Here is a 21,265-nt window from a genome sequence, read left to right on the forward strand (position 1 = left end):
ATTTAAAAACATTGATACACCAATATAAAAAGCCACTGTTTATATGGTTAGCACATTTGTTAATCCATTATTTTAATCATTATAGGATTGACAGTTTCATTCTTCTGCAAGCCAGACACATTCGATTTTTGAATCAACCCTTCTAATAACTCAGATGTCTAAGATTAAACATTTAAAATAAGTTACAATGCAAATTTGACCAAGTGAAATGCATTTGGTGTGTTTCAGGATCATAACAATTAAGAGATGATAGCTATTGTTCTAAAATAAAATTCTATGAATGTAATATTTAATGAGATTCAGAAATATTATAACACATTCACGTAAAATTTTACTCCATCATTAGTGAGAAGCATAGTAATTCAACTGTCTTAAAGCATGTACATAACATTTTATTGCAGAAAGGATCAGAAACTTTTAAATTCTCACTGTGCATTGTAATGAAAGTTGTATTTACCTAACTAAAAATGTGAACTGCAAAATTGCAAGATTTCCTGTAGGAAAATATAATACCAGTTTCTTTGTGGAGTTTTTGATACATTGGTAAAGAGTATAATTACAATTGCAAACAATTATTTTGCTTGGACATTAAAAATAAAATAGTTTACCTAAATAGCAAATAATAGGAGTTTTGTCTTAATTAAATCACCTAGAAGTTCTGTCCTTGTAGTGTCTTTTTTTTTTTTTTTTTTTTGTGGTACGCGGGCCTCTCACCGTTGTGGCCTCTCCCGTTGCGGAGCACAGGCTCCGGACGCGCAGGCTCAGCGGCCACGGCTCACGGGCCTAGCCGCCCCGCGGCATGTGAGATCTTCCCGCACCGGGGCACGAGCTCGTGTCCCCTGCATTGGCAAGCGGACTCTCAACCACTGCGCCACCAGGGAAGCCCTCCTTGTAGTGTCTTTTAAATAGAATGAATCTCAAAATAATTCCAATGAATAAAGATAATGTCTTATGACATTCAAGTGCACCATTTCTAGTAAAATTCAGGTAATACGTTGGCAGCTGGTAGGAAGCTCCAAACACAGAAGTATTTCCACAGGGTTTGTTTAGATTTAGGTGGATTTCCTACAGTCACTGCGATTTTAATTCATCAGTCCTCTACAGTGGGATTTCTGAATATATAATCTGTACAGCATTTTCATCAGAATCAGCAGGAGTGCTTATTTCAAATGTGAATTCCTAGGTCCCATCAGAGACCAAATGAATCAAAATCTAGGTGGCAGAGCATGCATTTGCATTTTAATGATTTGTCCAAGTGATCCTCATGCACATTAAGTTTGAGAACGCATGTGCACCCTTAAATCCAAGTAAAGAATGTATGAAATATATATCAAGTAGTTCACAGAGTTGTTCGGTGAGCAAATGCTGTAAAATAAAACAAATAGTTTATATAATCTGACAATTATAACCTATTTCACAAACTTTAAGTACAAATGAGGAAGATTAAAAGGCTCAGAGTGTGCCAAGGTCACAGACCTCTTAGCCTTGGTGATTTTCAAGCTTGCCTGAAGAGTCCCCAGGAGGACTACAGGTACACTATAGATAACAATGTCACAATACAATCTACTGAATGAGAATCTCTTGGGGCAGAGGTCTGATAATCATTACGTTTAGCTATCTAGTCTGGTGACATTTATCATTAAGGAAGTTTGGAATATACTTCCTTGAGCATTCCCAGGCTGACACTACAAAACACTCATAATAATCTGAATTGCTAGTGTGGCATTATAGCCTTAGTTAGCCCAATCACTTTAATTTATGTCTCTAATATCTATTAACACCCTATATGCCATTACTTTTTACTTCAAAGGATTGGCTTAATACCGACATCTTATTACTGTTTTTACCTAGGATTGTTTTTAATGAATTATCATTAATGTACTCAATATTTGTACAATCTAATCTGTGAGCTGTCTGATATAATTTTCCTACATGAATTTTCAAAAGTTTCACTGCAGGGCTCCCCTGGTGGCGCAGTGGTTGAGAGTCCGCCTGCCGGTGCAGGGGACACGGGTTCGTGCCCCGGTCCGGGAAGATCCCACATGCCGCGGAGCGGCTGGGCCCGTGAGCCATGGCCGCTGAGCCTGCGCGTCCGGAGCCTGTGCTCCGCAGCGGGAGAGGCTGCAACAGTGAGAGGCCCGTGTACCGCAAAAAAAAAAAAAAAAAAAAAAAAGTTTCACTGCATGTACAAATGCATTAATAGCATTTGTATTGAGAGTAGTTAGGGGAAATTGTCATATCTTATAATTTGACGAGGTGTGATCAGTAGTGATTTTTTCTCTAAATATTCACTTCCATATATTTTTCTATATATTTTCTATAAATTCAATATCTTGAAATATGTGTATATATTATGGCATGAGACAAACAAGCTTAGAAATGACTACTCTTATCAACACTCACATAAGTATATTGATTCAAGGCTTATAATTTTAAAAACGTCATAATGAATACAAGTGAAAACAGAAAAAGTAAAATCAGTCATCTCTCAGTTAAGAAAACATTTATACAACTGTTTAAAAATAACTGTAAAATTCAGTTGTATATATTCATTACTATACATGTAAAACCAAAAACTCAGTTCCTTAAAGGATTCTCCTTCAAGAATAATCTGTAGTTTAGAGTGGCTTAAATGTCCAGCTTCCTTGCCTGTTCTTTGCCAGTGTTTTCTGTGCTGGGAAGCAGAGAATGCAAAGGGCAGCACCGTATTCTGGTCCTGCAAGAGAAACAGAATGGTAAGATTTGGGAGATACAAGGTGCACTAATTATGTCACAGAGACTAGAACAGCAGTGATTTTCCCCCCATTATTAGTATTTTATATCAGTAGAATCTATTTAATATATTCAATAATTCTATTATTTCTAAGACCTTCCACAAAAGGGCATTACAATCCTTTTAGTTTATTGCAAACATATATATTTTTTAAAGTGGATTCACTTTATTTATTTTTTGGCTGCGCTGCAGGATTTGTCAGAAGACAAACAGTAAGTTGTGAGCTCCATTTTGCCCAACTACTTTTTTCTTCACACCCTGGAGAATCTGGTGTCTGGAACTGTAGAGACATCATCATGTTACCACCCCTTCTCCTCTCAGGTTGAATCCACTGTGACAGAACACTCATGTCCTTAAGAGGCAAGGCCTAGCAAATAGCCTCTCACAAATCCACTGAACATCACAATGTCCTGTTTGATAAATTCTGTTGCTGCTTCAATTATATTGCTGATTTCAGGTGCTGCTTTATTTGCTCATTTCTGAATCAGGTCTTCCTGCTTTCTTTATATCTTTTATCAACTCTGTCTCAGTTGATTTGCACATAGTTACTTTGACTGGTAAATCTGAAGAAGATGGCCAGCAGCCTACTGTTGCTGTAAGTTTTCCAACTTTCTGGAACAAAAATCCTGCACAATGGCCAGTGCAATCTGGATGGCTACTGAGTATTGTTCTACCGGAAGTGCCAAACTATGGCCAAACATAGATTCTACCAGCGGTGTCTTCATGTATACTGAGTTAGGTCCAATATGAATCATCATCACTTTCATATTCAGGTGAGAGAGATCCCATCTAGACTGGCCTGGCCTTGGAATCCAGAACCAAGTGAAGAGGACTCAGCTGTCAAACGGGGGCAAAGAGGGCCTGGGGTTGGAAGAAAGGGTCATAGATGCAGAAGTAAGCACTTCATGAAAACTAAGCAAATGGTATTTCTAGGTAAATCAGTCTTTCTGTGCTGGACTAATTAAAAGAACTTCACAGCTCTCTATCCCCAAGCTTTCTCACCCTCTGGAATTGAGGGCTTTTACTGCTTCCCCCATTATTTTTTTAATTAAGTAATGAATAGTATTTTATTATTATTATTATTTTTGGCTGCATGGTATGGCATACGTGATCTTTCCTCCCTGACCAGGGATTGAACCTGTGCTCCCTGAAGTAGAAGCATGGAGTCTTCACCACTGGACCCCCAAGTAAGTCCCTGAAGAGTATTTTATAGATAAGAAAACTTTAGCCTCAGCAGGGTAAATTTGAGGACAGTTCCAATAGCTAGTTTCCCAGAGATGCCCTTGAAGTGGTCCTTACAGTTTTTGCAAACTAGAATACCTGATAGTGTTTATCAGCGCAACACGTCAGGTGCAGTGTAAAGGTATGGGTACTGAAAAAGTAATATTGACCCTAACTATGCATTCACGCACAGGCATTTACAGATTTTTACCCAGGCTTTGAATTAAAAGATAGATTCTCTGAGTCTGATCAATGTCAGCCTCTTGAGATGCACTAAAATGAAATTCAGAAAAAGTTGAATAACTTAAACTACTCTGGAGTTACAGACAACTGAAGTAGAAAGCCTCTTAAGCAATGTGAGAGAAGAAAAAAAGGGGCAAAAATCTACCTACTAGCTTGGGTTGTAGAACTCATGTTTTTAGGAGTTGGGAGAAAAGAAACTTTGGAGCAGGTGTTTCATGTGACAGATCATTAGATCTGTTATCTAGGTCTGTATTAGATCTGTATAGTATCTATTGAGATACTACAGATGAGGAAAGATGTTAAGTGTATTTGCTTTGTATCATCAATGGAGATTTTTTGCTGCCTCTGAAAGCTTGCTGTCAAGATTTAATTTAATATTTAATTAATTTCCTCTCTGCCGATCTGTGATTTCCCTTAATGCCATTTCCTTTTCTAGAGAGATCACAGATTACTGTAAATTATTTGTGTTCAGTGAGGATGGGCATAACGGTAGTAATAATGAGAACAAGAATAGTGACTGGCCATTTATACATAAAATGAATTCTGTTAGAAACACCTATAAATATTGTACCAGCGTTATTAATTGGCTTAATAAGATCAATTGGCATAATAAGATCTAAGTTGTTTATTATAAATAAAATGAATAAAAATTCACTAGTCAGCAATAGATATTAGTATTTTTCTTTTTTAAAAATCTCTTCTTTGCTAGCCCTAAATGCTTTATTTCTTAGGGGTCTAATATTGACTTCACTAGTCTTAGTGGAGTTACCAGCTTGTGGCTGAATCACGCTCACTCTAGTATTCAGACATGGTTTGACACATCTAAATTAGGGTGAGGAAGATTATTCCAGAATATCGAGGCTCTCTTTTGTCAGGAATTGGGGGATGGGGACTTATTCTGAATAAAGAGGAAGTGAAGACTGGAAAGGTTACTTGGTCAACAGAGAGAAAAGATTAGCCTGAAAATAGAAACTGTCATTCCCAACGTTCTCAAGCTCAGACTGCATCAACATATGAATACTTGGCACTAAGTAAATGGTTATAAAAAAACACATCTAATTCCCAGTCTGTAATCTACCAGTGACATTAAAAAATAAGATACCACCACTGGTGATGATGTAAGTGTTGTTTTCGAGAAGGGCTGCTAGCACAGCTTATGATAGCATCTTAATAAACAAAATATTAGTTTTGAGTTGTAATGAGGATTAAAACTTAGATTGAGAATCAAGCTTCTCTGCATATATGTATGTATAAGGAAAATCTATTTTTCCTTAAAACACCTGCATTGTATCACTTTAGAGGTAAAGGATGGTTTTCTCCCTTCTTAAATCTCCTCTTGATAAATATATTTTCATTGGAAGATGTTTTAAGTAGTCCCTCATCTAAGTGGAAAGATTACAGGTACCATAACAGGGAATCTTCAAGAATATAAGGAAAATATTTTAGTCCGAATCAGTTCTTACATGAGATGATATCAAGTCACTAGCTAATTTCTAGAAAGAATAAATGCCATGGGCATAGAAAAATAGGAACTGATGAATAAGAAAGGCAATCTTCATCAAGGTTTGTTTCTTGGAATATGTATAGCTAGAGCCTGTATGACACTTTTCGTTTTATTTTAATTGCTAATACAATTTTTCTATATTTTAAAAATTGATATTGTTCATATTAAGAACATTTATTTGAAATGTCTTACAAAGCATTCTAACACATCCTGAAACAGTGTAGTTTTTCTTTAGCTGCTGTACTACCTCTCTACCCTCCCTCAATAAAACACACAAAACACCTTACTACAACCTTAATACTTTAAAATATTTTTAAAAACTCTAAAATTACAGCGCAAATAATTATTTAACCAATAAAAATAACATTATTTTATGAGACTCATTTTAGGGAGTATTAGTTATTACCTTGTAATTCTACATTTTTTCTCATTCTTCCCTTCCATTTTATTTCCGCTCCTCTTTTAGCATACCTTCATACGTCTGTCATCATTTTGCTCACGAGAAAAAAAGGTGGCATTTTTAAATATCAAGTAATATGTGTTATAGCTTTGCTAAACATTTCACCACCAGTTTGTTGCAAGAGATTTATAAATCAGATTTTCATTAAAAAGGAGAAAGAATCAACACCATATGTTGTGCTAAATCCTATGCAGCTGCTGCTACAGCAGCTTAATGTGTGAACTAGAAGGCATTCAGTACTCTGTGTGATATACAGGACTGTAACTTCTTTCAAATGTTGTGATTTTTTTTTAATATTAAGATTAAAATCTAAGAAAACATGGTAAAATGGAATAACTTAGAAGTGTTAACATTTATTTTATAGAAAAGAGAGTTGCTAAATGGGTATCTATAACTGAAATTAAAATACCCAAGTACTCTTGAAATTGAAATAGAAAAGCAGGCTCAAACAAAAATGTTGTATATTAATGCAGCTCCTCTTGTAATCTGACCTTCATTGCAATGTACTTTTGCCTAAATATCCATCTAGTTGGCATTTTTATTACAATTCTGCAAATGGAAAGAGAGCAAATGAACCATTTACTGCCTTTATTTTCTAAGTATAATCATGTTTCTGTTTTCCATTCAATGATAGCCAACTCTTTTCCACTCCAACATAAAACATTCTTGAGTGTTAATGATCAGTTATGGTAAGAGGTTGATATTGTACCCCATGCTCATTTATATTACAATGTACAGAATGTCAGAATCAGTTATTTATAAACTTTAGTTGAGAGGTCAGGAAATAATACCCTAATGTAAAACTGTGCATATTTTAAATAATATTTATGGGCCAACCACATATGAGATATAAACACTACCCTACATATACATCTTAAATTTATTAGATTTGAAGTAACAACACTGAAGGAGGAAAATCATTTTTAAAAGCACCATAAAGCAAGACAGTAATTTTCTTCTTAAGTGTGCTTTTTTTAGATTTGTTTTTTATTGAGGTAATGTCAGTTTATGACATTATGTAAGTTCCATGTGTACAACATGGTATTATCTACTTCTGCATACTTTTCAACATGTTCACCACCAAAAATGTAGTTTCTGTCCATCACCATACAGCTGATCCCATTAAATGTGCATCTGCACATGGAAATTACATGCTTCTCTTTCATTGAAAAGAAACACCTCATGATAATGATGATTAATTTTCCTATGTTAATATAAATTTGCATTATTTCTGCATGTATCATGATAGAACAGAATGAGTTCATGAATTAGTGTGAAAAAATGTTTCCTTGCTATAGAAATAAGACAGGTGGCTATTTTCCATCTAGTATAAGGACATTATAAGAGCAATCTATAGACCAATATTCTTAATGAATATAGACAAAGAATGTTCAAAAAATACTTGGAAAAAATGCATCCAACAATATATAAAAAATGAATATATATATTCATTTATATATATAAAATGAATCCAAAAAATGAATATATATATTCATTTATATATATAAAATGAATCCAAATATATAAAAAATGAATCCAACAATATATAAAAATAAGTATATACGGCTAAATGGGCTTCATCCAGAGAATGCATTGGCAGTTTTATACGTAAAAACTATCGATATAATATACTCTATTTAAATGACACACAGCACATGATCATCTCTGATACTGATATAGTCGGATATTCACAGTATATTCTCTATTTAATGCCTACTAGGATGACTAAAGTCAAAAGGACAGATCATAAAACTAGCTGGCCAGGATGTTGAGAAATTGGTGGTAGGAATGTAAAATGATACAGACTCCATGGGAAATAGTTCAGCTGTTTCTCAAAATGTTAAAAATAGAGTTACCATATAATCCAGAAATTCCCCTCCTCGGTATTTTCATATGTATATACCTATGAATAATAAAAACATATATCTACCATAACTTCTCTTCACTTTTTCACAGCAGCATGGTTTATTAATAGACAAAAAGTAGAAATAATCTAAATGTCCATCAACTGATAAATGAGCAAATAAAATGTGTTATATCCATACAATGAAATATTATTCATTGTAAGAATTAAGTAATGATACATGCTACAATATAGAAAAACCTTGTAAATTTTATTCCAGATATAAAAAGACACCCACAAATAGGACATATTGTATGAGTCCATTTATACAGCATAATTAAATTAGTAATTCACAAAAAGGGGCATATTAAAATATTCAAGTGAATTAGAAAATATTCAACTAAACAATTCACTTACAAATAACACTTGGGACAAAAAAATACTCAGGAAAATAGAAAATATTTTAATGAGTAAATATGGAAACACAGTAGATCAAAATTTGTTCAATAGAGCTAAAACAGTCTTGAGATATGTGTCTTTAAGTATTTATATTAGAAAAAAAAGAATTATGAATACAATGACTTAAATTATTCCCTTAAGATGCTGGAAAAAGAAAATCAAATTAAACCCAAAGAAAGTAGAAGAGAGAAAATTAGAAAGGTAAGAGTTGAAATTAATAAAATAAGATAATTGTACCTATAATAATTAACAATAATAATTAGATTAAAATTTTAAAGAGAAAATGCAATAAAATAAAAATCTATGAACTCAAAATAAATTTCATTAATTGATTTCTATGATAGACTATTGATGGAATTCTCATCTTCATTTGTGTTCTTCCATCTCTGATGTTTCACCTTCTTTTAAAAGCTTACATAATTAGGTCAGCCACACAAGAATAATCTCCCTTCTGCATAACACACAGTTAGCTTATTAGTAAACTAATCACAGAAGTGATATCCCATTATATTCCAGACTACACCCACAGTCAAGAGAAGGAGATTATATAAGTCATTTACACTACAGTGCAGGGATCTTAGGGGAATATCTTAGAATCTTCTCTATCACATGATTAGAATATACAGACATGAGGGAATTCCCTGGTGGTCCAGTGGTTAGGACTCTGGGCTTCCACTGCAGGGGGCCTGGGTTCAATCCCTGGTCAGGGAACTAAAATCCTGACAGTCGCATGGCACAGCCAAAAAAAACAAAAACAACAACAACAAAAAAACAGGTATGAATTACCATGATTAGTTGTGTACTTATTTTGTGTGCTATTTCCATAGTTTACATTAATCATTAAAAAATTATTTTTAAGTATTCTTGAAGCATTAAAAATGAGCTACTGGGCTTCCCTGGTGGTGCAGTTGTTGAGAGTCCGCCTGCTGATGCAGGGGACGCGGGTTTGTGCCCCGGTCCGGGAAGATCCCACATGTCATGGAGCGGCTGGGCCCGTGAGCCATGGCCGCTGAGCCTGCGCGTCTGGAGCCTGTGCTCCACAACGGGAGAGGCCCCAGCAGTGAGAGGCCCGTGTACTGAAAAAAAAAAAAAAAAAATGAGCTACTGTTCTAGGGGGTACACTAATTTTGTTAAACATTTTAGTCTAGAAGCCTCCTTCATCTTTGCTTCTGGTAGCAACTCCCAAAGGAAATCACTATCCTGATTTCTGACAATATAGATTATTTCTCTCAGGCAATTTTGAAAATCAGTTCTGGAATTAGTCTTTCCAGTTTTTATCTTTACATCTTTCCTTCTTTTCCATTGCTTCAAAATTGACATCTCATCCTCCTCCCACAAACAATAACAACAACAACAAAATATATATATTTCCTTAGAGAAACCGAATGATTCTTAGAATTAGGAGGGGAGCAATGTTATTTACCAGCAGAGTGTTACAGCGATCTGCCCCAGCGCCATTCCTTACCCCAGCATGCATTTCATTAAGAGTTTGCTATGTCAAATAAGTACAAAAATATTGAGAGCGCAGATAGCATGTGGAAGGTCATCGTTGTTGCTTGTTTATTTTTCTGCACTTGTTGCCTTTTCTACTGATATAGAGAAACTGACAGAAAAATCTTGTCTCTAACACCATTTACATGTTTACAAATTTGATGATAAGCTTAATTTTATAATAAATACTATTTTTTCTTGAGTTTCCATCTACATGCCACTCAACAGCATTTGGCCTTTACTTCATATTTTCAGAGGAGTCATTATTACTAAATTTTGTGGGTTTTAATATGTTCCTTTGACATCCATAAATCTAGCTTCAGTAATAAACATTAGAAAGAGGCAGATGGAAAAAAACAAAAGAATAAATTTTAAAAATTGAAAAAGAGCAAAAAGTTGCAAAATAGGGAAAATAAGAAAGGTCTATACTGCCTGAAAAATATCAGTTGTATTTGAGTGTTATTAATGTCATAGTAGATATTTTACGTATTGATTAATTTAATTCATGACTAAAATTAATAATTTTTTATCTTCTCAAATATCCTGGTGTTCCACTGGGCTTATCAAAACCCAGTATTTATTTTACTATTCCTAAATCCAGGCATTAAAAATTACAAGTTAATTCTGTTAAAAATGTGTCCTTATATCTTGTTAATGGTTCTTTAGGAGGCTTTACAGCATGAAATTTTATGTTAATACTAAAATAGATTTCTACTATGTGAAGATACCCAAATTTAGTGCAGTGCACAAAGTTTTATGAGATATTTCCTGTTATGCTCTGCCAATATATACAGTTTATGATTTTTAATTTATTTTTCATGATATTTATGATTTTTTATTCATTCAAAACATTTTTCCTTTTCAATTTGATTAGTTTTACAGCTATTCACTAGTCTCTTCTCAATCTTTCTCCCTTTCATTCATTCTTTCTTTCTTTCCTCTTTTTAATTTCCTGACTATGTCATTATTGCAATTTTTCATTTTGATCTTGTAGTCTATTTGGCCATACAAACTCTAGAGCTTCTCATAGGAGTGAATGAAACCTCTATTTCAACTACATCAAGGTTCAAACTCTCATTGTTTCCTTTCCTTTATGGCAATTGTGACTAAGAGCACCGTCTGATACATCTCATGCAAATAAATGTCTCCAATTTGGTTTCCAGAGGACCTCAATCCAGCATCGTTTTTAATACATCAACTCCTTTCTTCCTATCTAACCTCTATCTTCCTATCTAACCTTCCTATCTAGCACAGATCATTGCTGTTCCTGACAACCAAACTTGCACTCTCTACTTCACGCTTCACCAGTTCTCACTGACAATCATTACGAAATTGAAAATGGGTACAAGGACATCATGTCTTTGCAGAAAGAATGCACATACCTCCAGCAGATGTTCCACTTGGAGCAGAGAGAAGGCAGGAGAGTCACTGTGAAACCATCCTCCCTAGTTCATTTTCTACAAATGAACACGTAAGAGGCTTCCAACTGTTAAATGCTTAAATCTAGTGGTATGAAGCCAAAATGGTGCAAGAAGTAATGCCTGCATCCCACCCACGTCTTTAAAAAACACTAAAAAGCTGGAATGGATAATAAATTCACAAATTTAAACGATAAAAAACTTAAAGAGGTTCACTTTATATCACGCTTGTGTCATTTGGAAGCAGAGTGAAAATCTACAATGACATATTTGAACTCAGAGAATTTCTACAGAATCTGCTTTCATATATCCTCTTCTGAATTACATTTTGCATTAGGTTCCCATAGAAATCCTGAAATTTATAGTTTTATTACAATTGGTTTTTATGACCTTTACTATTCTATCTAACTGATTTATAAATAAGGAAACATTTTTAAACAAGTGCTATTGTGTTAAAATAATGTCAATGTATTTAATTAAAATTTAAATGAAAGAAAACATCCACCCTCTAGAAAACCCTTCTAGAATTTTTCCTTAAATTCCAGGTCACCATGCATCACACAGTGGATGAGGTAGTAAAAAGAGAATATCAAGAATTGAAATATTTAAGCATAAGCAATTCAGAATTTGCAAGAAAATTCTTAAGCAACCTTTAGAGTAAAATATATGGTTTGAATTAGTTGAGCATATTAGAAACGGTTGCCCATGTGAGGCATAAAATGAGGAAAGGAATAGTTGCCGATATGAATAAAGTGTGTGTGTGTGTGTGTGTGTGTGTGTGTGTAGAAGGAGATACAAGGGGAGGAGTAGTATTGATAAAGATGACTTAACTAAAGGTGTTGGTTTGCATAGTTATAAGAAATAAGCATGACTCTGAAAAGAACTCATTCTGCTAGTTACAGAAAAGTCTTAGATGCCTAAGGGATTTAGTTTGATGACAGAGGTACTACAAAATAAAGGCATTTTGTGAAACAAATTAAAGCAGGAACACAAGCCCAGAGTAGAGCAATGGAAGGTACTGGATGTAAGTGGACACTGAAGTAGAAATTGAAGACTTCAAGTCTGGGCAGAGGGCAGACTGGGCATGATCTACAGATGCAAAAGAAAAGTCTAGGGTAAGAAGAGGCACAAGAGCAATAGAAAGACAGCTTTTTGTTTATGACTATTAAATTTGTGTGGTTGGGAGAAAATGAAAGTGGAGATACCTTGAAGGTAGCTTTGAATAGATAATTAGAGAAACAAAAAATTAGAGCACTGGTTGTTAATATGAGGTTTGTGGCCACAAACGTGATAGTTAAAGCATAAAAGTAGATGAGCAATTTGGGAGAAGTATTCATTGAGGAGGATGGAGCTGTGAGCTTAGACTATCCTTTGGACAATAAACTCAGAAAAAAATGTCATATACACTACTGAACAGAAACTTGCTTACTAGTGAAAAATCTGTGCCATAGCAAACCTCCCCAAGTCTGCACTAAAGAAAATAAATGGTTTAAACACTTTTACTACTTGCCTGCCGTATGTTATTAATTGCACTGACTGAGTGAGTGACTACTTGTGCAACTGCTATAAAGTGAACTAAATTTCAGGAATAAAAAATATATGGCATTCATTGAGTCAAAAGTAAAGTTGACTATTAAATGAAATATGTTGAAAAGCATTCATTTTAAAATGCACTTTAACTTCTGGGGTTGAAAGTATTTTTCATATTTACAGCAAAATTCATTCAACTATATTTATCTTACAAGAGAATAAAACGAGAGGGATATAATTCAAAACTTGCAGAGGCTGGAAACTTTCTATTTGATAAATTTCTAGAATTTATTGATTAAAGATATCTGTCATAGATGTGATAATATTTTTATTTTATTTTTGTTCTTATTTAACACATAGTTTTCACACCCTTTTAAGTGAAAACTTTAGAGGATTTACTAATTATTATAAAAACATTATAAAAAGTATTTAATGACCTCCAACTATTAAAACTATAATCATGGCTAATTCAGGTTATGAAATAAATCTATTAACAGACTTAGCTTTGCAGGATAAATCATATACAAGATAAATAAAGAAAATAAGAACACATTTGACCAATTTCTTATTTCTGATAGAAATACACCAGTAACTTATCTTAATATTAATGAAAAAATGAGTATTTTTGTATCATTGTAGAAAGACTTTGAAAACACTTTCATAAGTGCACATGGAAATTCACTCTGACGCTACTTCAAATAGGCAAATAGGAAAATGGTGAAGAATCATTTACATAATGGACAAATGTAAATTCATTCGAGTTGTAGAGAGAAGCTCCCTGCTGTCTTGATTATATTATGCTTTCCTGTCACTACATAAGCTCACACAAAGCTGAAAAAAAATTAACATTGTGCAGTTATAAGTCTGAAGCAAAGGAACACCAGTGCAACTTTTCGTTGGTTTCTTCACCCTTAAAATCTCAGCTCATGAATTATCCTTGCTACAGATATTTGACACACAAAATCATTTTCTTGGAAGATATGGAATGGCATATATGAGAATCCCAGCTTTAACTGCTAACTTTAAAGAATTTAAGGTAAAGGAAATTACATTTTATTGTGGTTGCTCATGATTGTTTGTTCAATGAGTTGTCACAGAATCCAATTTCCACATTACCCATTTTCTGTGTAATAAATTGATTCTTTTGTTTCATTTATGGGGAAGTGATATTTCTACAGTCTTCTTAACTTATTACAAAATGTATTTCATAAATCACCAGTCTTATGGAGGATGAAACATCTGTTTACATAATAGTACTTGCTCAGTTTTAAACAGTTATAAGTACGTGACTTGGCAACCAGTTGACAGTATGAGAAATATATTTCTAGTGATATTTATTTCATGACACAATTCTGTCGCACATAAATAAAATGAAAAATAATCTTAAAAGGTAGGAAATACATACAAAATAAACACAAATATAGCATTCATAACCCACAGAAGCTCAGTGTTCTAGAATTACTCTATCAATTAATATAAATCAAAGGCTAAGTTCCCTCTCCCCTCATTTCTGTGAATGGAGAGTATACTAGTGTAGGGGTGATTAGCTAAGTCTACCAACTCTGACTCTCTGCGACTTTCATTTGTAAGAAGTTTGATCTTTGGCAAGTTTCTTAAATTTTTGGTGACTCAAATTCTTCACTGAAAACAGAGGGAACAACAGTTTTACCTCATACATTATAGTGATAATTAAGTGATAATCCAGGTAAAGCACTTCAACAATACCTGAGTCAGATAGCGTGCATTAATGTTGGCAGTCATTATCATTGTTTATATTATTACAACTACCACTATTGTTGTTGGTTTTATTATTATAAATATACTTTAAAATTTTCCAAGGGAGCTCTATTCCAGCTCAATCTGAAATCACCAAAATTGAGGCTTATTTTTTGCAACTGCTGACATCCTACCACTAATGTGTCCTTTGCATTACTCTCCAAATTGTCAATAACAACTTTGATTGTATTCAGTAAACAAAATATGGGCATTAAGGAGGTGTTGGGTTGCACCCCACTGGCCTTCAAGGCCTGTAGTTGCCCAGCTTCAAGACAAAGAAAGAGCCCGGAGTCAGTGACAGAGACATCAATGGTTTAATGGATAGCGGGATCTTATACTTCTGAAGCAACACCCCACCATGTGCAGCAGATGGTGGGCAGCACATGGTGCCAGTCTTTGCTCCTGGGGGGAAGAGGAGATTGGCAGTTATAGGGGGAATTGAAGTCAGGTTAGCTCATTGGTTATCAGGGAAACTAGCAGCGGGCATGCCCCTCACCTCCTCTTTGATAAGAACAATCTCTAGCTGGGGCCTGGGGACAGTATGTAGGAAGGTCAGTCATGTGAGTAGGGTGTAGCTAGACCCCAGGCACTGGTCTAGCTGGGGATGTACAGAGAGCAAGAGAACAGCAACTTCCAGTGACCTGACCACACAGGAGAGAACTCATAACCAAACACAAAACAGCAAATGACTTAACTGTGGAATCTTTGGCATCCTTATCTTCCTCAGTTTATCCATAGAACCCAATCATCCCCTTGTAGTTCATCACAGCCTTTTGCGTTCAAATCTTTCTTTTTTTCTTATTCCAAGTTACCACACATTCTAGGCTTATCATAAACTAAAGAAAATGTAAAAATCCCTTTAGAAGAAAGCTAATTTAATATTTATTATTTCAATTCAGACTTGCAGGAGATAAAGTGGAGTGCGAGAAGATGGTCACGTCCCAGGTCTCAGGCGAGTCCCTGGGACGGCTGCCAAGTGTGGATTCTTGGCTTCGCACAGGAAAGAGTTCAAGAGAGAGCTATAGTAAAGTGAAAGAAGGTTTATTCAGGGAGATACATACTCCACAGAGTGTGGGCCATCTCTGAAGGTAAGAGGCCCCAGGGTACAGGGTTGTCAGTTTTTATAGGGGTGAGTAATTTCATAGACTAATGAGTCGGAGGATTATTCCAACTATTTGGGGGAAGGGATGGGGATTTCCAGGAATTGGGCCACCGCCCACTTTTTGGTCTTTTATAGTCAGCCTCGTAACTGTCATGGTGCTGGTGGGTGTGTCATTTAGCATGCTAATGTATTACAATGAGCATATAATGAAGCCCAAGGTCCACTGGGAGTCAAATCTTCTGCCATCTTGGACCAGGTTGGTTCTAAACAGTTTTTGTCATGTCCTATGGCTATATCATTCTTTTAAAGGTTGTGCCCTGCCCCCTTCCCTCCTTATTCAAGACCATTTGTCGTTTATTGATTTACTTAAACAAAACAAATAAACCAATTTTTTTTTTTTTTCTGCACAGGGCCTGGTGCTGTCAGGCAGCAGGCTTTGTTGGGAAAGAACACAGCTCAGGAGCAGGGTATCTGGGAGGCAGAGCCTGCCTTGATTACAGCGGCTCCGAATTCTATTTTTTTTTTTTTTTTCTGTACGCGGGCCTCTCACTGTTGTGGCCTCTCCCGTTGCGGAGCACAGGCTCCGGACGCGCAGGCTCAGCGGCCATGGCTCACGGGCCCCAGGCGCTCCGCGGCATGTGGGATCTTCCCGGACCAGGGCACGAACCCGCGTCCCCTGCATCGGCAGTTGGACTGTCAACCACTGCGCCACCAGGGAAGCCCCCAATTCTTTAATCTTTGCTTCTCCTCTTTGAGGTGCTTGTCTTGCTCCCAAAATCATTTTTACTCCAACAGTAAATTCTGTAAGTTGCTTAAGACTTATATGCATTTGAATATAAAAATTATTTTCCTTTAACCGAAAAAAAAATTAAAGTATTGCAAAAGTCAGCCTCCATCCTGTATAGAACTTTGTAAATTTGAAGTTTTGTATCCATGTACTTTCTTAGCAGCAATTGATTTCCTTGAGATAAACCCAGTTCATGATGGGCGTCTCAGGCTTTATGATAACTGGCTGCCCTGTGTTAAATAAAGCACTTCATCTTTGCTAAGGCAAGGTATCAAAAAGAAGTGATGTCTCAGAAGGAAAGTTATATGTAGGAACTATTATAGCTTTCTCCAAAATTCCAAAACTCCATTCTGTGAATCATTTATACCAGCCTGCAAAAGGTTCAATACATTTGTTTTCTGCCATAAACACTTAAAACAAAATTGGATCCGTTGAGTCATATGGTCCAAGCAGAACAGCTTTCTTGGCAGATGGACATGTTGCAGAAACTTAGTCTCACTCAAAACTGGCAGCTTTTCAGGATACTAAATAAATGAGTAAGAATAATACAGCAAAGTGAGATATATGTGGCATTCCAAATCTAAAGAGACCCATAGACTGTTAAAACTTTTCTCAATAGTAGAGGGACAAGATGCAGCAATTTATCTCTCATCTTGGAAGGGATATTTCAACATTCCTATGAGATGGAGCCCCTAGAAATGTCACCAAGGTGGCAAGTCCCTGAATTTTGTGGGATGCATTCCCAAATTCTAACATGCATGTCAAAGTCTTTAGAGTTGCTGATACTTCCTCTTCATCAGATGCAAAATCACCGCATCATAAATGTAATGTATAAACATGACATCCTTTTGAATTGAGAGGTGTTTCAGGTCATTACAGACTAACTTCTAACATGCATGTCAAAGTCTCTAACATGCATGTCAAAGTCTCTAGAGTTGCTGATACTTCCTAACATTCTAACATGCATGTCAAAGTCTCTAGAGTTGCTGATACTTCCTCTTCATCAGATGCAAAATCACCGCATCATAAATGTAATGTATAAACATGACATCCTTTTGAATTGAGAGGTGTTTCAGGTCATTACAGACTAGACTATGACAGAGCGCTTAACAGTTAATATACCCCTGAGCTAGAATAGTACAATTGTGTTTCTGGCTCTACCTGCTGAAAGCAAACTACCTCTTTGCTCAAAAGTTTAGAGAAGAAAAGCATTGTCCACATCTATCATTGCCTATCAGTTGACAGGAGATGTAATGATTTGCTCCAGCAATGAAACTACATCTAGATTAGCAGATGCAATTGGAATCACTGCATGATTATATTTTCAATAATCTCATTTCATAATGGTTATTTACATCTGTCCTCTGCACAAGCAAAATAGGTAAGTTGAATTAGCTGTGGTAGGAATAAACTCCAGCATTTTTAGGGGCTTGATAGTGATGTTAATCTCTGAAATCCCTCTTGGGATGTGATGTTGTTTCCGGTTTTATATTTTATGTGTAAAGGAAGATCTAGGGGTTTTCACTAGGCTTTCCCTACCATAACAAAGCCCTTTCCACGGGTTAAAGAACCAAGTCCGCTGATGAGCATGTGCTATCTGATTATGTATTTTGGAACTCAGAAGATAGTCACGGTGTGGGTTTAGGTGTCCACTGGGTCTACTATGAAATGGACACACTCCATTGATTATGTGACCTTCATAAGCCTCTCTTCTGACTAGTACATTACAGTTCTATTTTTATCTCCAGGCATCAGTGGGAGGTCAGAGTCAATGTCAAATGCCCTTGAAAAGTCTGATAATTTCACCTTCACCAGTTCATAGTAACCATGGTAAATATTTGCAGGTCTTTAGGGAAAAGCTAGGAGAAATATTAACAATATCCATTTTGGGCTATATAGCTAGGTCTTTCCTCAAGAGGACTCAGTCTTCTTTTCATTAAAATGACTCTGGTTACTGTAAACTGGTTGAGGGATGTCTGTGACTGTATTGTGTTCTAAAACAGATCACGGTTAACACATTTGGGAATTTTTACTTTTACAAATTTAACAGACTACTCATTTATTTTAGTTCTAGGTACATAATGATGAACTATTCAACACCAAAATCTTTGCAGCATAGACATTCTGATTCCTGCTTCAGCTCTGCTCTGCAGTGGAGTTACCATTACTATTTTATCTCTGGAGATTAAGTGCCTCTATTTGCCATCTGCCACCCTGGAATTCCATTATCCCCATTGATTTCTGGGAGCCCAGATCCATGACAGTAGTTTCTGCTTATATTTCTGAACAATAGAAAGTAATCACAGGGACTTCCCTGGTGGTCCAGTGGTTAAGAATGCAGGGGACGCGAGTTCCATCCCTGGTTGGAGAACTAAGATCCCACATGCCACAGGGCAACTGAGCCGGTGTGTCGCAACTACTGAGCCCGTGCACTCCGGAGCCCGTGCACCACAACTAGATAGCCCACGTGCTGCAAACTACAGAGCCTGTGCACTGTGGAGACCATGAGCCACAACTAGAGAGAAGCCTGCACATCGCATCTACTGAGCCTGTGTGCTCTGGAGCCTGTGCACCACAACTAGAGAGAAGCCTGCTCGTCGTAATGAGGAGCTCATGCACCACAATGAAAGATCCCTCAGGTTGCAGCGAAGGTCCCACCTGCCCCACCCAAGACCCGATGTAGCTAAATAAGTAAATATATATTTAAAAAGAAAAAAATATGTAATCACAAAGGAGCTCATTAAGGACACTGTGGACTCCCCATGAATATATTTCTTCCAGACTTAATGAAGAGAGTGTATTCTGATCCACCTGAGGGGTGCATTAGGAGATAAATAAACAAATATGACATCATAAATACATTCTACTGTTCCGATCTCACTAAGACTTTGGTTATATCCCTCAGTAATATGACAGGGAATTTCTAGCATTTAATTTAATTAAATGTAAGCACTTTTTGGTCCCAGATTTTAGTCATTTGCAAAGGAAAATGTTAAAGCTACTCCTATCTTCTTGATTTAACATATTGAATCCAGAATCTTGGCTAAGTGAGACCTTATTGCTCTCCTCAGCCTGAGCCAAATTTGTATTTCTTCTACCTTAATCTAAAAACCTTAGGATTAATTCTCACTTGTTTACCTAGGTTTTGGTAAATGTAGAATGTTAAAATCATATGTGAAAAATTTTTGGTATGTGTAATACTTTCCATGTCACACTTTGTACATTACCTTCTGGGCCCTGATGGAACTTGACTCTGGTTATAGATGTAGGAGCATTAAGAATTGTTGGAGATAGGATATGGAGAGGATTAGCAGTCTCTTCTTGCAAGAGAACTGTCTCAGTGGGGAGGAAATTATAGTTTCTTCAAACAAGAGGAAACTAACGTCTTTAAAACAAGAGGTTGAAGAGATAATTCTAAAAGAAAGGCAGTTTAGCAGAGTTTAAAAGTTCAACTTTCCAATCTTATTTGGAATTTTTCCATATGCCTCTATCCTAATATTTAGGACCCCAATCCTTCCCAATCAATACCCTAAATTTGTCATAAAAAGCCTTGCAAGCTTGAGAATCCAATTCTGTAATCTTATAATTTAGGTATGATTTTTTATAGATCTTTATTGGAGTATAATTGCTTCACAATACTGTGTTAGTTTCTGTTGTACAACAAAGTGAATCAGCCATATACATACATATATCCCCATATCTCCTCCCTCTTGAGCCTCCCTCCCATCCTCTCTATTCCACCCCTCTAGGTCATCACAAAGTACCGAGCTGATCTCCCTGTGCTATGCTGCTGCTTCCCACTAGCTAAATATTTACCATTTGGTAGCGTATATATGTCAATGCTACTCTTACTTCACCCCAGCTTGCCCCTCCACCCCGTGTCTTCAACTCCATTCCCTATATCTATATTCCTGCCCTGCCACTATGTTCATCAGTACCACATTCATATGGGAATACAAAAGACCCTGAATAGCCAAAATAATACTGCAAAGAAAAGTGGAGCTGGAGGAATCAGGCTCCCCAACTTCAAACGATACTACAAAGCTACAGTAATCAAGACAATATGGTGCTGGCACAAAAACAGAAATATAGATCAATGGAACAAGATAGAAAGACCAGAGATAGACCCACACACATATGGTTGCCTAATTTATGACAAAGGAGGCAAGAACATACAATGGAGAAAAGACAGCCTCTTCAATAAGTGGTGCTGGGAAAACTGGACAGCTACATGTAAAAGAATGAAATGAGAACACTACCTAACACCATACACAAAAATACACTCCAAATGGATTAAAGACCTAAATGTAAGACCAGACACTATAAAACTCATAGAGGAAAACATAGGAAAAACACTCTTTGACACAGGTATGACTTTATAAATATGAGCACTATGTCTATAGAAGATGAGGTTTTATTTTATGGTAGTCAGCTCCCTTATAAGAGATTTGGGCAGGAAAATTAGTGTTGTGAACTCATCATTTTTTTTGCTCCAAATTTCACAGCCCATTTGGAAGCCATAAAAGCAAAGAAACGGAAACAAACAAAAAACCTTCCTAATGTAAAATTAATGTGTCTGCTACATAGCTCTCCCTTCCAAATTTCTTGCCAAGTGCTTCATTTGGTCATGCTAACCTGTAATTATGTAGGAAAGAGAA

The 21,265-nt window shown here is 36.0% G+C and overlaps 1 protein-coding gene and 1 pseudogene across 1 annotated transcript in view; one reads left to right on the forward strand and one right to left on the reverse strand.

Moving 5' to 3' along the window:
* Positions 1-21,265, forward strand: part of LOC149743932 (uncharacterized) — a 125,117-nt gene that overhangs the window by 73,158 nt on the left and 30,694 nt on the right. The window lies entirely within an intron of this gene.
* Positions 1,818-19,266, reverse strand: LOC149743933 (FUN14 domain-containing protein 1 pseudogene; annotated as a pseudogene).

The sequence above is a fragment of the Delphinapterus leucas genome, unplaced genomic scaffold (genome assembly GCF_059928025.1).
Source record: "Delphinapterus leucas isolate spDelLeu-1000000601 "Yukka" unplaced genomic scaffold, BTC_Dleu_Yukka2 spDelLeu_asBTCV2_sq49, whole genome shotgun sequence".
Taxonomy (NCBI): Eukaryota; Metazoa; Chordata; class Mammalia; order Artiodactyla; family Monodontidae; genus Delphinapterus; species Delphinapterus leucas.